Source organism: Pinus tabuliformis, chromosome 3_2 (genome assembly GCF_031772625.1).
Source record: "Pinus tabuliformis cultivar Carrire ecotype Pingquan chromosome 3_2, CPIR1, whole genome shotgun sequence".
Taxonomy (NCBI): Eukaryota; Viridiplantae; Streptophyta; class Pinopsida; order Pinales; family Pinaceae; genus Pinus; species Pinus tabuliformis.
Genome location: NC_142302.1, coordinates 1,271,404,383 through 1,271,414,681, shown reverse-complemented (window position 1 = coordinate 1,271,414,681; position 10,299 = coordinate 1,271,404,383).

Genomic DNA, 10,299 nt, shown 5'->3' with positions numbered 1-10,299 from the left:
AAGGCAGAGATACTGCAGCTGGAGGCTACAGTATCTCAACCTCTCTTTGTTGAGATACTGTTTGGAGAAAATTTTGCTTGCTAATGGGCTTAGTGTAAAGTTTCAGGGGATGACCGTTGACAGTAAAGGAATTACCTTCTCCATCAATAGTTTTGAGCTTGACTGAACCATTGTCGTAAGCCTGAATAATTTGGTATGGGCCCATCCAATGTGTGGTAAACTTGGCTTTATGATCTCTGAATTTAGAGTCAAAAAGTAAAGCCCAGTCTCCTTCCTTGAACTGCTTCTTCTTGATATGTGCATCATGCCACTACTTCCTTTGTTTTTGCATGAGGATTGTGGTTTCCTCTGCTTGCTGCCTCATTTCATCCAACTGGTTCAACTGCTGAATTCTTTCTTGTTGTGCTTGGTCCAGGTCAATTTGCAAATCTACAGCCAGTTTAAAAGTATGTATTTGAAACTCAATAGGAAGCATTACCTGTTTGCCATACACCAACTGATATGGTGTAAATCCTGTAGTATTCTTCCACGTAATTTTGTAAGCCCAGAGTGCATCTTTGAGCTTCTCTTCCCAATTCTTTCTGTTCATTGCCACAGTTTTAGTGATGATCCCTTCCAAAGTTTTGTTTGTGGATTCCACCTGCCCATTGGCCTGTGGATGGTAAGGTGTACTTCTTCTGTGCTTGATTTGGTATTTGTCTGTGATGTCCTTCACTAACTTTGAAGTAAATTGAGTACCTTGATCAGTCACTATTTCCCTTGGTACTCCATACCTTACAAAAATCTCTTCAAAAAGGAAGTTTACCACTGTTTGTTCGGTGGCTCTCACTAGTGCTTTTGCTTCAGCCCACTTTGTTACGTAATCAATACATACTAAGATGTACTTCTTACCATTGGAGGTTGGGTTAATGGGTCCTATAAAGTCTAGAGCCCATTTTTCAAATGGATCTAGGTGAACTTGGGGCTGAAGTGGCATCTCATCTGTAGCTGTTGGCCTGCCCATTCTTTGGCAGCTGTCACAACTCTTCACATACTTCTTGGAATCCTTAAAAATGGATGGCCAGTAGTATCCAAGACTAAGAATTTTGAATGTTGTTCGCTTAGCTGCAAAATGCCCACCACACGGTTCATCATGGCAAGATTTTAAAATATCAATTATCTCATCATTTCTTACACATCGTCTAATAATCATATCATAACTAGTGTAAAATAAATCGCCATTAATCCATGAGTATCGAGCACTTTGTTTGACTAGTCTCTTCTTTTCCTTTGGATTAAAGTATGGAGGTGTCCTTCCTGTAGAAAAATAATTGGCCAAGTCAACATACCAAGGATTCACTATGGAAATTGCAAATAAATTTTCATCTAGGAAAGAATCTTCAACCGGAACAACCTCACCTGGATTTTGCAGTCTAGAAAGAAAATCTGCCACCTGATTCTCTTTACCCTGTCTATCTAACACTGTGATGTTAAATTCCTGTAACAATAATAACCATCTGGTAACTCTGCCACTAGTTATTGGTTTATTCATTAAATGTCTAATGGCAGAATGGTCAGTATGTACAAAGACTTCATAACCAGTTATATAATGTCGGAATTTATTCACAGCATATATGATGGCAAGTGTTTCCTTTTCTGTGACTATGTAGTTTGATTCTGCAGGTGTTAGATTTTTGCTAATGAAATAAATGGCATAATTACAAGATTCCTCTTTTTGGCCTAATAAGGCACCTACTGCAGTATCAGATGCATCTGTAAAGATATGAAATGGTAGGCTCCAGTTAGGCCCTCTTAAGACTGGTGCGGTTGATAACTTCTTTTTGAGTGCTTCAAATGCTTGCTGGCAGTTCTCATTCCAGTTGAAAAGTACATCTTTTGTTAGAAGCTTAAACAAAGGTAAAGCTATTTTACTAAAATGTTCAATAAACCTTCTGTAATAGCTTGCATACCCAAGGAAACTTCTTACCTCTCTTTGATTCTTTGGAATTGGCAAATCAACAATGATCTGGATTTTTGCTGGATCAACTTTAATGCCTTGAAAAGAAATATAGTGGCCTAATACTATCCCTTCGTTTAACATCATAAAGCACTTTTCATTGCTCAGGATAGATTAGCTTCAATACATCTTTTCAAAACTCTTTCAAGGTTCTCTAATGCATGTTCAAATGAATTATCGTACACTGAAAAATCATCCATGTAAACTTCAACACAATCATGAACTAAATCAGCGAAAATAGCTAATACAGCTCTCCGAAATGTAGTTGGAGCATTGCAAAGTCCAAATGGCAAAACATTATAAGCATAAGTTCCCCAAGAACAGGTGAATGTGGTTTTGTCCTGGTCTTCTGAGGCTATCCTGATCTGGTTGTAGCCACTGAAACCATCAAGAAAAGAGAATGATGATTTCCCAACTAATGTGTCTAACACTTGGTCAATAAATGGTAGTGGGAAATAATCTTTGAGCGTTGCTTTGTTCAATTGTCTGTAATCAACACAAATGCGCCACTTACCATTTTTCTTGGGCACTATAACCAATGGGGATACCCACTGACTATCAGAAATAGGATATATAAAATTGACTCTCAACAGTTTTTGCAATTCTTCTCTGAGAATATCCTGGAGCATGGGGTTCATTCTTCTCTGCGGTTGCCTCACTGGTTTGATAGTACTATCTGTATAAATATGGTGAGTGCATGTGTCGAGGTGAATCCCATGCATATCGGTGTAGTCCCAAGCAAATGCTTTCTGGTATTTTCTCAATAGTTGAATTAATTTCTCTTGCTGAGATGAGTCTAGGTGATTGGCAATGTTCAGAGTTTTCCCTGGACTAATCTCTATGATCTGACTCTGTGTGTTTGTGATGGATTGAACTGGAAAAATATCGTGAAATGTTGTTTGCAAAGATTGAATGGTGCATGTTTCCTGAAAATTTTGGGCTAAAAGCACATCTGCAGCATGATATTGGTCTTTTCTCAAATTTTCGGAAATATCAGGTTGAGAAAGGAACAATTCTACCAAATCATTGTTATTTTGTTCTTGGAAATCATAGATTTGGTCAATGCTAAAAATAGGTTGTACTTCTTCTTTATCATTGTATTTATCATCAAGCCATAAATTGTGTGTTACTGCTGGTGATTGTGCTGATGGATAAAGAGTGAGTTGTTTTCTTTCGGTCCCTCTTGAAATGATCATGTTGCCCGATCGACATCCTATGAATGCATCAGCAGTCGCTAACCATGGTCTACCAAGGATGATAGGGTGCCCTCCTAAATTGGATTTGGGTTGAAGAACTAAGAAGTCCACTGGATACTCCCAAGAGTCTAGTGAAACAATTATGTCCTCCAAAATCCCTTCAGGAATCACTTTAGACCTATCAGCTAGTTCTAGAACAATCATTGTGTGTTGCAAATTTATGAGCTGGAGTGTTCTCATGGTTTCAAGAGTCATGACATTTATTGTGGCCCCAAGATCTATTAAAGTGTTTGGAATCTGGATGTTGTTAATGATTGTAGTAACTCTGGGGATACCAGGATCAACATACTTTTCAATTGATATGGTATTTGTCATAAGGCCAGCGAAATGTCCTATAACATGAATGGTTTGTGGATCAATCCTTTTCCTAGTGGGCTTCTTAAGGCACATTTCTTTGATTGCGTTAGTGTATATGGGAATGTCTTTTATGGCTTGCAGTAGCGGAATTTTTATATAGAAATTCTTGAGCTCATCTAAAACATCAAACTGTGGTATAGACATTGGAAGTTTTATTTGGACCAATCGGTCTGGAAAAGGTGGATGCAATGGTTGCATTTGCTTATCTTTGGTATCATCGTTTAGTTTTCTTTGATTTGTCATTTCGTTTTCATTTTCTGTGTTTTCTCCTTGTTTATCAGTTGTTGGAGAATCTTTGTGGAGTACCTTACCAGACCTCAAGTTGATATTTTGCAAGGGTAGTGTGGGATATGAGATTCCCTCTTCTACATTGTAGGCTGGCCTCTCTGCTCTGTTATTTGGATTTGGGACAGTTTGAGCAGGAATTTGAGTAGGTCTGGGAGGTTTTGAGTTAGATGGAAATTGCAGTTGTGGTGGATTTATTGGTGGAGGAGCAGGCAGTGCTTGTTGAGTAGGTTGAGGTTGGTAAACAACTTGCTGCTGAGGATACTGCTGATATGGTTGAGGATGTGATGAGTATGGCTGCGAATATGGTTGGTATGATTGAGGATATGTATGATATGATTGAGAGTATTGTTGGGATGGTCTCCATTGTTGCTGTGGGTGATTTTGGTGCTGCCATGTCATGGGTACATTCCATGAATTCTAAGCATACATTTGATCATTTATAGGAAATTGCAAATTTTGATTTGGAAACATACCTTGAGGTGCTGGTCTTGGCTGCCATGGTCTCTTTGTGCCCATGTAATACACATTTTCCATCTCTGCATTAGCTGCCATATTACAGTTCTGCAAAACCTTAACTTTAGGACAATTAAATATATCATGATTTTCAGTACAGAAGGCACAAACTTGGATGTTTTCTAATGGGCAGTCTTTTAAGGCATGTTTCTTCCGGCACTTTGCGCAGAAGATAGCCATTATCTGATCTTCATCTTCTTGTTTCTTCTTAGCTTTTAGAGTGTCAATTTGGTTCCCTAAGGTGCTTAACAGATCTGTTTTAAATTCTTCTAACAGATTCCCTATTTCATCCCTTGTGACACTTGCTGAAGCAGATTTTGTGACTTTGGATGACAGGGTTCTTTTTCCAATTTTAGCTTTGCTCCTTGAATACTTTTCGCATAATTCAGCGATTTCTTCAAAAGGTAAGGTAGAAATGTCACCTTTGCCCATCAAATTAAGATCATCCATGTATTCATCTCGAATGCCTTTCAAGAATATTGTGCGAATCAAATCAAGAGGCATAGTTCGGTGTTTGGATTTTTGTAAGTTGTACACAAACCGTTCTAAGTATTCCTCTAAGGTTTCATCCTCTTGTTGGCTCATTCTAAAGATATCATCTTTGGAATATTTGGATCTACAATAAGGTTGATATTTCCTTAGAAATATTCTTCTCATGCCATCCCAATCAATTATTGCATGCTCACCAAGCCTCTAGGAAAGTGTTTCTTTTGCGATTTATGTGCTAATAAAGTTTGCCTTTCAATGAGAGTAAGTCTTTGTCCTGACTTTTTTTTATCCTCTAATGCTTGTATGGTGACTTCCTCAGCTGGTGTTGTATTTCCTAAAGATTTTGCTCCTGATGATAGGTTAGTTTTTGGATGGGGGGTTTTTATGAATCTACCTTGATTATCTCTAGATCTAGGCATAAGTGAACATGATTTCTAAATCTATGTTTTTGCTCGTTTTTGTTTATTGAATTTTTTTTTCTTTTTTTAAATCCTTTAACTACGCCTCCCCGGCAACGGCGCCAAAATGTAGTGTCCTATCTAGGGTGCTAGATTAGGCTATATTTATTATCGACCAGGATCAGTAAACTTCGAGGCATGTGTCTACAATCTATAGACATAAAGGATTCCTAACTAAGTGTTCGTGATGGTAGGTTACAAAACTTCTTTACGGAAGGTTGACGTATGCCCCCTATCACCTGGACACTCAGGTCATTCAATTCATCTACCTATTTTAAAACACTGTGTATTACTTAAACCAAGATTTCAATCCCCTTACGAGGATGTTGTGCATAAAACCCCTGTTCAGTGAACACTTAGCATTCAATGTTTATCATTCATGAAAGATTGAAACATACTAAAGTCATAAGCACACTTAAAATTCAAATATATGAGAAATAGGGTTCATGAAGATGCTCTTAAAAAAAACGAAAGATCAGATCCCTTACAGGATACAATTCAACGATCTCAGCGATGAATCTTTCAAGCCAACATCATAAACATTACTCACACGAATTGCTAATTAAATCAACGAAAGCATAAACCAAACTCTAATCACTGTGCATACTATTGAATATTCAAAAGTTGCAAATGAAATGAAATGACAGTATACCCGTTCCACGCAGGGCCCGTCCGCGTTTCAAAGGTATACTGGACTGCGCTCAAGCAACTATAGAATCAACGCAATAACGAAATCGTGACTGCAACCGAGTTTTTGGTATTAAGTTCAAAAGCTCTGTTTTCAAAACGATTCAATGATAACCATCCTAACAACACATAACTGTGTTTACATATATCTAACAACGTTTAAATTTTTGGAACAAATGTACATTCGTTATGCAGCTGTTGCCGCTTTTGCTATGGCATAGTTTTTAAGTTGTTTCCATTCTGAACCGATTTCAAAAAGGAACAAAACTAAATCGGTTTAGAACCCTATGTTGTTGCTGCTTTTGTAGCCAACATGCTGTGCTTTGACCATCATTGACCGCGCATTCAGGAGTGTTGGTTCTGTTGTAGGATAGGTGTTCGTCCATGCTTGTACATTCTATTTTTCATCCCTACCCTTTGCTTTAGCTTAGCTGTCATGCCATATGTCAAACAATAAACCAATTACAGGATGTTGCAACTTCCTGTAGTCTTTTTATCAAAAATCCCTAATTCTTTAACATAAAACTCATAAATCAATTCTAATGCATTTAACAACTATAATACTGTTTAACTAATCAATTTCAAGGGGTTTAAGAGATGTATGAAGGAAAAAGGTAGGCAAACGATGTGTTTCAAGAGGAAAAAGGAGGTCAAGGAATGGTACCAACAACTACCTCTCATTGAAATGGTCATAGATGAATGACTTACTTAATGCAGTTGAATCCCAAAAAATGATATCTAATTTAATGCACTGTGAAAACCCCCAATACTTAATTCAAAAGAGTGAAGGGAACTCTACTTGAATGGTTCATGAGGCACAATACTTGATAAGGTTTTGCAAATGGGGTAGCAAGCTAAGTGGGATTTATTGTGGAGAAAACTCCACAGTTAAGCGTGCTTGAGCCAGAGGTGATCTGGGATGGATGACCTCTCGGGAAGTCCTGGTTACTGGGTGCAAGCCCCGGAAGTGATGATTGACACTATGTGATTTATTTCACTAGTTTCAATCCCACTTCTTCACCCCTGTGAGCATCACTCGATGCAATGAGTGCTAAGTGGACTATTCAAAAATCATGAGAAATTAGTCACTTACGACTACCTCTCATGGAAATGGTCATAGATGAATGACTTACTTAACACAGTTGAATCCCAAAAAATGATATCTAATATAATGCACTGCGAAAACCCCCAATACTTAATAAAGACTCTTAATTAATCATATATGTCTTAATTATATATATATATATATAAATATAATATATATTAATTAATATATATATATATATATTAAATATATATATATATATATATATATATATATATATATATATATTTAATATATGATTAATTAATATATATATATATATATATTATAATTAAAAATTTTAATAAAAAATACATAGTTAAAAGATATTAAATTAAATTATTTATTATATAATTAATTTTTTTTTAAATTATATATATATATATATATATATATATATATATATTCTAAAATATTTTAAATAATAAAAATAAATTATAATTTTAGTAAAGTTAAATGATTGATGAACGCCATAGATGTAAGTAAGAAAGATAATTGTGGCAACAAAATTGGCATGGATTTAAATTTTAGTGTTGGAAGTTAGTTAAGTGATTAAAATTCCTTTTAATAATGTAAATAATGACAAATTCTCATTTATAAAAAAACAATTTAATAAATTTAATCATTACCTTTTATTAAACAATGACAATTAACAATATTCTTTTTTTAATTAAATCTTAGTAATATTTGTAATAAAAGAACTCTAAAAGCTAGCACCCTCTTTCCAATAGATACACTCTTATCCACATAACCATCTATATTAGTCGAGTCATATGAGCAAAACTTATCGCATTAGGAAACATATGCAAACATGAGAGTCATTTGGGGCAATAAGGTTGGCATGAATTCAAATCTTAGATTTGGAATGATTCGAATTGGATCCTCAAACAATTCCATGATTGGTAAGAATGAATAACAGACTTCGAGAAATCTTATAGCTATCATAAATAACCTCTTAATAATGGCAATTTGCAGCCAACACGGAGCAACGAGGACCTTCGGTCAAAGCGCGCTGACCATTGGCCCATGGAGACCGCGCATAGCGCACAAATGGAAATTGGGAAGCTCAGATCCGGAAATGGAGGTTGTTTCTTGTATGCGATTAGCGCAAATTGTATCGCTGGGCAAAACCCCTCGAGAAGGAAAGACCCCGAGCGCTCGATCACAAGGGAAACCAGAAAACCGTGGAAAAGCGCTAAAACCGACAAGGTGGGTCCCGCGCTCAAAACCGACGGAATATCGGAGGCATTTTGGGCGGTAATCAAATTTGGCCGAGGACCTAGCGATTCCATACACCGAATGACGCGTGTCCGGCGGGGTGAGAGAAAAATCGCTTTCATCACGGAATAACAATCGAGCAACTCAACCGTGCGATAGGAGCAAAGACCGTAGGATCTGGGGGCTCCAGATCAACAATGGAGGTTCAACCCGATGGATGACCGGACTCGAGGGAGAAATAAACTGCAGCGCATAATATTTGAAGTCCGATTTGACCAATGAATCGACAAAAGGATCTGTTTCACAGGCATTTGGGAAATAACGGAAAAACCAACCGTTCAGGAAGAACTGACACTCAGTTCGCAAAGAGACAAGTGGCCTCTTCTCTGTGAAGCATTAAACGGTGATGATGATGCAGGGCAGAGGAGTCCCAACGGACAGAGGCAGGCGATCCAGAGAGCCGGAAGCAGAAATGAACAGTCAGAGGAATGAACTGGCTTTAAAGCCACGAGCTGACAGGAAGCAGGGGGACAGTGAGGCAGGGAAGCAGTGAAGAAGCTGAAGGCTGAGACACACAGAAAGAGAGGCAAAGTTACAGAGGGTAGAGAAGCCAATCTGACCATCAGAGTAAGGGCAGCATTGAGCAGAAAGAGACCAATTGAGGTTGAAATTCAGTAAGGGGAGTCTGTGAACTCTAAGGACTTGGGAATTCTAAGTGCCATCCTATTGATCATCCTCTGTCAAGTGAGACTCAGATTGAGCTCCTTATTGTAAGACTTTGCTTTAAAAACATAATAAAAAGGCCACCACTCAAGGCTGGACCAGGAGACGTAACCTAGGAGGATTGGGTGAACTCCTTATTAAATTTTGTTGTGCTTATGTTTGCTTACTATGATCTCTTACTGTTTCAAGTGTCTGTGTATTTCACAATCTTATCGATTCATTGCACAAGATAACATAGACACACACACCAGCACATGAGTCAGTAATACCTTCATCAATTTCCTGAGGTCACCTAGGGTGACTTCAAATCAAGTGGTATCAGAGCCTATAGGTTGTTAAGGTTAGACAAGCTTGTGCTGGATTTAGCTGTTGAATGCTAACTAGATCGAAGCTCAAATTAGGAGGAGAGTTGGTCGAAACTAATCCTGAAATTGGAAGAGTCTACCCTCAGAAGACAATGTCAGAGGAAGGTTTCGTGGGCCCAGACCGTCAATTTATAGATAGTTTCCTGGCCATGAGATCCATGGTAGAGGAAATGTATAAGGACTTTAGAAAACATAAAGATGAGGAATCATCAAGCTCCAAACAAGATAAAGGAGAAGAAGAGTCTCTCCTCCATGACCACTCAAAAGGCAAAGGGAAAGAAGAAAACTTTCTCACACCTCCTAATAGCCCTGAACATAAAAAGAAGACATCTTTGATTAAACTAGATGTTAAATTTGATTTACCAATATATGATGGAGAGTTGAATGCAGAAAATCTGGACAATTGGATCAGACAAATTGATGTTTATTGCAGAGTGCAGAGTATCGACTTAGACTAGAGCAAGATTCAGCTGGCTAGCCTATACCTTGGGGGCACTGCCTTGGTTTGGTGGGAAGGCAAGACCCAAGCTAACATGAAGAGACATGGTAAGACTCTTTCTTTCTAGAGTGAATTTGTTTCTGCAATCAAAAAGCAGTTCTATCCATTGGCCTACATGCAAAAAGCCATGATGAGCTGGCAAACTCTTCGCCAATTGAAAGGGAAAAGTGTACAAGGTTACACCTAATAATTTAGGAAGAGAGCTTTGATTCTAGGAATCTCATTAGACTCACCTGAGACTCTGTTGAAGTACATCGGTGGTCTACACAGCGACATGAGGCACACTATCCTCATGCTCAATCCCACTAGTATAGATGAGGTATCTGTTCAAGCTACGCATCTAGAAGCTAGAGGAAAGAATGGGAA